This window comes from Thunnus thynnus, chromosome 23 (assembly GCF_963924715.1).
Source record: "Thunnus thynnus chromosome 23, fThuThy2.1, whole genome shotgun sequence".
NCBI classification, from domain to species: Eukaryota; Metazoa; Chordata; class Actinopteri; order Scombriformes; family Scombridae; genus Thunnus; species Thunnus thynnus.
The window spans coordinates 6862329-6868556 of record NC_089539.1 but is presented as its reverse complement, the minus strand read 5'-3'; the positions used below and the strand labels follow the sequence as shown (position 1 = coordinate 6868556).

General features: G+C 37.6%; 1 long non-coding RNA gene across 2 annotated transcripts; it reads left to right on the top strand.

The window, feature by feature from the left end:
- The first annotated feature begins 121 nt into the window (after nt 1–121).
- LOC137176029 (uncharacterized) lies at nt 122–6151 on the top strand. 2 transcript variants are annotated; one of them, XR_010925777.1, is made up of 4 exons: nt 122–1567; nt 4014–4164; nt 4889–4957; nt 5664–6151. It is a non-coding gene; the product is annotated as an uncharacterized lncRNA (long non-coding RNA). The 2 variants fall into 2 exon arrangements; XR_010925776.1 differs by lacking the exon at nt 4014–4164 and having other exon boundaries at nt 1066–1567.
- Nucleotides 6152–6228: the final 77 nt, after the last annotated feature.

The following is a 6228-nucleotide window of genomic DNA, read 5'->3' as shown; positions in this document are numbered from 1 at the left end:
CAGCATTGAAAATAGGCTAGTGTTTCAAAATTAACATCTATTAAAATGCATTTATTCTCTGTATATGTTTATGCGTGTTCTTTTGATGCCATTAAACATGAGCGCATTTTGGCTACAGTGGAATCTTCTATTTCAAGCACACAGTTTGTTGATCATGGCCTGTGATGTTTTGTCTAAAGGCGTATTGTCTGATGGGAAATTAAATTTTAAACCGTTAAATACATTATATTTTTGATCCATATCAAACAGAGGCGGAAGAGCCTTGACAGCACCAGTGAAATATGGATTCTTCCGGTAATACCCGCATTTTTATGACCTGAAAAAAGTGCCGTGCGCGTCACCGTCCGATCTGACTGTGCTACTCTGCTTTCCTCCGGATAGCGCTGTGAGAGGAAAGACGTCTTACTCTGCCTTTATTTACATGATCAGCACAATCACGCTGAGTGAACCATATTTTAAAACATTTATACGATTAAAATGGGATTTTGTTTGAGTAGCTACATTTTAAATATCCCCTCCTGGCATGTTTTAAGATATGTTTCCTACTTCACTGTAAGTAAATTCTCTGTGTGTATGTGCATGCTTTCAAGTTTCCACATTCGGACCACGATTGGCTTCCAAATTAGTTGTGATGTCACAAAATCATAGCTACTGGTGATCTTCAACTCAGATTAGGTGGGCAAAGAGAAACTTTCCTTCTTCAGCAGATTCATGTGGAAACAGCTTTTCAGGTGTCAAACTCTGCACATACATTATTTTACACAGTGAAGATCAAGCATCCAAGTGAGGTAACAATAAAAAAAACAATTTTTTGAGAGTAGGAGACTGTATTCAGAGTCAGTCCGTCATTATCAGAGTCAGTCCTTTTTACATACAGTTTATATACACATATACATATGTTGTTATAGGAGATCCAATATTGTTTCTACTTCATTTGAGTTTTTTCCTCTATAGCCTACTCGGTCTTTCTTCAGAGATAATGAAAAGGTGTCTACCGTACCAGATCCAGCTCTAGCAGGGGTGGCCAGTAAGTAGGGAAATGTGACAGTGTTTTGTTTAAATATATATTAAATTTTTTGACATTGTACAACACTGACATACAACACTGTTAGAAACTAAATGATCAAAAATGTAGCCAAGATCCAAACTGTTCTAGACGTGCCCCTGTTTTGTGAGACTATATATACATTTCTAGGCAGTTCAGTTGAATCCTCATGAATTTCATCGAAACAACAAATGATGTGAAAAGCAACAAAACAAAACTCTGCTCAATGTAGCTGTTCGTCATTTTAATGATGTCCTCATTTCCCCCGGCGACACAAAAAACTCAAAGTGGTACATCACCTCACGTCGACGATCTTTGGCCCTCACCTACATAGTGTAATTTGAGACCTTTGCACGAGACTTTACGTAAGAGAAAAGGCTGCACGTGCCTGAGAGAAACGTGTTGACCTATATATTATATAACTCGACGGTCACGTGGCGACGGTTGGCTCGTTAACCCATTTAAAGGCTGTCTGCGGAGAAAGTACCGTGTCCCCGTGCACTTTAGCAAGCCGGAAGCGTTGTAAGTGAACAGGAAACACGAAAAATGTCGATACTGTAGTATGTATAACTGTACAGTAATACATTTTTAGGGGGATATTATGGGAATTTCAAATCATTGTAATAGTGATAGAGTAATAAAACCACAAGGAATCTACGCCCAGACAGATGAGTTCATATCAGGAATTTCTACCAACGACCTCACTATAAGAGTATTCGTTATTTTTAAGAGCATATTTTGGCTTTTTACTTTACAGTCATTGTGCTAACTTGTGTGGAGAACATTTTAGTTTAGTTTAGTTCATAAAATGTATTTGTGTCAGGGACCATGTACAAAATACATCAGTCTCAAACAAAGAGAAAAGATGATTTGTACCAGATTTAGAGCAGCTAATTTCCATCTGTGGTCCCTGGCAGATGAACAGAAACAATAAAACACAAATCAAAACCTATCATCTCCACTACAAATGGACCTATTGATATCCACACACACACACACACTCACACATACACACGCACGTTGTCCTAGGTCACTTTTGGGGAATTTACATAGACTTACATTCATTTCCTGGAGACTTACCCTAACCCTAACCATAACCACTGACCCAGAAATCAGTTTTTGGACAAGCTGTCCCCAGTTAAGTGGTCTTTAGCCTCCCCCATGGTTTTCAGATTGATTTCATGCAAATAGGCTAGCTTCTGTACTTTACCTTCACAGCCTTTTCACATTTAAAGCAGTATGAGGTAGATTCTCACCAGGCTTGTTTCTGCCTGTTGGTCTGTTCAGAGTTTAGGGTTCGATGAGTTTAAAACATTTATGACATTAAAAAGACAAATAAATCTCACTGACAAAAGCTGACACAGTTTACACCAAAGTTTTTAAACATTTCAAGTGAATTTGAAGATGTAAATGTGATGCTGTGCTACGGATTTTTATTTGAGGCTTTGGATCTCGCCTGGTCGTCCTGTTTGACCTTTCTGCGTCAGTGAGCTCCACCCCTTGTTGTCCTGTGACGGACACTCTGTGTTTTTCTTACTCACGGCAGAAGAATGTCACTATCTCAGCGAGGCTGAGCCTGCAGTTATACGGCCAGCAAATAGTTCAGATGTTCTGATTTAAAACTCAGGACATCTAATTAAAAGTCTTAAAACACTAGTCAGGTGGTCCTGTGAACAATGAAATGGGTTTTCCTGCTGTTCATACCAGTTTTAACGAGCTCCTGTCCTAATTCCTTTGTTACCGTCCCACCACTGCAGCCCAGAAAGGAAACACTGTCTGGAAAAACACCAAGAGGGAATATCATATTAAAAACACTTTAAGTTTGGAAGATACCCGCTTGATTTGTCTGATTCAGACTGCTGAAGCTTCATGTTAGCTTCAGATAAACTCTGGAATATATTTTTCAGAACGCAAACTATGGATTTTGTCTCCCATCACTTCCACTGATAGCTCGTTAGGAAGAATTTCCTAATGACCAGTATGAAGCGGAGGAATGATTACAGCAAGCAGAACCTGTTTCACTGTTCATATGAAAACCTGACTATAAATATTACATAAAGACAGACTTGAAATATAGTGGATCTGATGTAGCAGATGTAGTAGTAACTTTTAATCTGAGTCAGGCAACTTTTTTGTAGAAAGAACTGATATATTTTCCTTATACACCCATTGTCTTCTAATTTAGGTCATTTTGACACCACCTCTTAACTATAGCGATACCAAAGGTTAGCCTATATAACAATTATACATTAGGCAACTATTATGTAAATTAAAAGTAAAGTAAATAAAAACTTCAAGTAAATGATACTGTGTTTATTCTACACTAAATTGATTCTGGGTGTCAATAGAAAAATCTATAGGAAGTAAACCTCTGTCTGTGCCATCTTTATCCTCTGTGTAAACTGTCAAATAACACATAAAGATAATTGTATTATTCATTAACCAGTGGATTAAATGTAATCTCCTAGTTAATCCACTATACAAAATGACAAACATGACCCCAGAGGTACTGTTTACTTTTCATCATATCTCACAGGTGTTTTATTCTATCATTCCAGTTTTTCATGACTTTGTCAGTCAGTTTGTTCCTAATGACTTCATATCATTGTTTTCTGTTTCTGTTTTTAATTAGTGCTTTTTAAAAATACCAATGTATTAGTGTCCTGGGGGACCCCAGTCAAAAGCACCCAATTCCACCAATAGATGGAACTATTTATTGAGTTCATGTTTGCCAGGGGTCCTAATTTAAAGTATAACACACTATCAGGGAGTCTGGGGACACTATGTCAGTCATTTTGAAGGCTTTGTGTAAAGACTGTACTTGGGATAAAAGTATGTGTTCTTGTTTTACACGATATGCAAATAAACTGTAACTTTCTTAAAATAATAATGATCAGTTTTTTCAGATGACATTAATGTTTTGAGAAGAGATAAGTTAACATTTTGCTATGGTTGTTGTTTTTTACAGTAGTTTCCTCTTGAGGCCTCAGTCAGTAGTCCTTGTCTGTTAAATGTGTTGGTGGATGAGGGTTAAATCATTCTGCAGGTTTGGGTAATATCGGGGTCATGACAGTGGAGCGCGTGCACCGTCACCTCTGCACCAGGTGCGTTTAAAGCACGTGAGTAACCTGCAAAGCCTTGTTGTCTGCACTCTGTGGTAACCTCGTTTCTTAACGTAAACCACAAACCCGCTTCCCTTAATTGGGAAAATGGATTAAGAAAAACCCGGTTAACACAACTAGACTTTTGCTGAATGGAAAAAAAAACTTGATTTGTTGTGCTTTTATAACCGTGTATGTAACGGAGATTTTGCACGTGAAAGCGTGACATTGGACGACAGCTTTGCACCTGGATGAGAGAAAATGTTCTTACACGTAGTTTATCTGCAATGATTATGATCTATAATCTGAATAAAATTGAAATGAACTCTTATGTTGCTATTCACATATGTGTCATTGTGTCCTGCCTACATATGCTCCTTCCTGAAATAAAAAAAACATTCATAGGCAATTGAAATATGATGTGGTTCAAAATATGGTTTAGGGGGAAATATAATTAATGACCAACTGTATGCGTGTTTACAATAACATCTCAACATGTTCTCCCTCCACTGCCTCTAAAAGCATTTTAACAACTAATTAGATCAACCAGCATCTTCAGAAACACGAGTTTGTTTGTTTTATAATTAGATGCTAAATTTGCAGTTTAATGTAAAACAGTGAGCCTTGCATTCTGCACTCTTTATCTCTGCAGTTTTTGCACCCGCACCGTTTACTGTATGCTTATGCTGCGGGTCACGACATGTATATAACAGATAACAGAGATTTTTTTTTTATGCTTTAGGCTACAGACATAATTTTCCACTAAGCAGCACAGGTTTGACCTCGTCACCCTCTCCTGTTGCCTCCAAAGGTGAGTCTGTCCTCACTGTGTGTATGTTGCTGTTGTTTTTCTATATAGAGCTGCCAGTGAGGTGAAAATGTGTTTCTTTCTTTACAACCATGACAGACATGAAAACGTGTCCTGCAGATTCTAAAGCGTGAAGAATGTGTTTGCAGATGAGCAGCATGATACATCTCGAGCATTTAAACAGCATATACATTAACACCTGTTGAATCTTGTTTCTCCTGCATCATGACGACAGATCTCTCAGTATCATGTTTGACACAAACCATCTAGAACCAGCCAGAAGCATTTAATCCTTTGATAGAAATGATCAACCAAACGTGGAGATAAAAGGTTTTCACATGACAACAGCTGTATAGTTATTGGTGCCCATTCATAATAAACACACTGAGCAGCTGAAAATGCACTGATGTATCAAGAGCTCCCTCTACTGGCCTCAGTGAACCACAGCAGCAAACTAGGCTGCTGTGAAAATGAAAAACAAATTTCCTAATGAGTCTGAGAAATACGTGGAATTTGTTTGTTTTGTTTTGTTTTGACATGTAAACTGTATTAACAAAAAGTATTATTATCAATGCGTCTGTTTCACTTTACTGCCACATACCCCTCAGCTTAACCCTCTACTGTATATCACTGACCTGAGACCTTCACGCCAACTTATTTGTGCATTTTCTAATTTTCACACGTTCTCATTTCTGATGACATATTTCAGATTTATCAAAGGAGGAGCTGAAGTGGACACACTGTTGCATTTTGGGATGGAGAACAGCCACACCGTCAGAAAAAGAAAAGGTAGGACAAATCTGACTATTTAACAACTTAATGGTTTAAAGGCATATTTCATTCCTAAACTGGTGTGTTTCCATTTGTTGCCTCAAGGAAGCACTGCAGTTAGGTTACTTGTTAGGACAATACCAAGTTCAGCCATGCAGATGTAAAATATTGACTGGTCAGTTTGTTTGTTTTGATGCTCACCGGCAATAATGGACACAGGCACATTTGATGGTCTTAAGGGACAGTATGGCACCAATATGGCATATTGCTGGCCTACGGCAAAAAAGAAAGAATCAATTTTTTACTGACATATAATCAAAAGTTCCCATTCTTCCAGAAATAATAGCACAATTCATGCAGTAGAAATAAATAAATGCCACAGTCACAACATGTGTTTGATCCAATAAAGAAACCATGAGACTTTAAGTGTTTAATTTTATTATTTTAAGCATTTTACCAACATAAAAACTCATCAATGTGAATGAATATATTAATGAGCATTT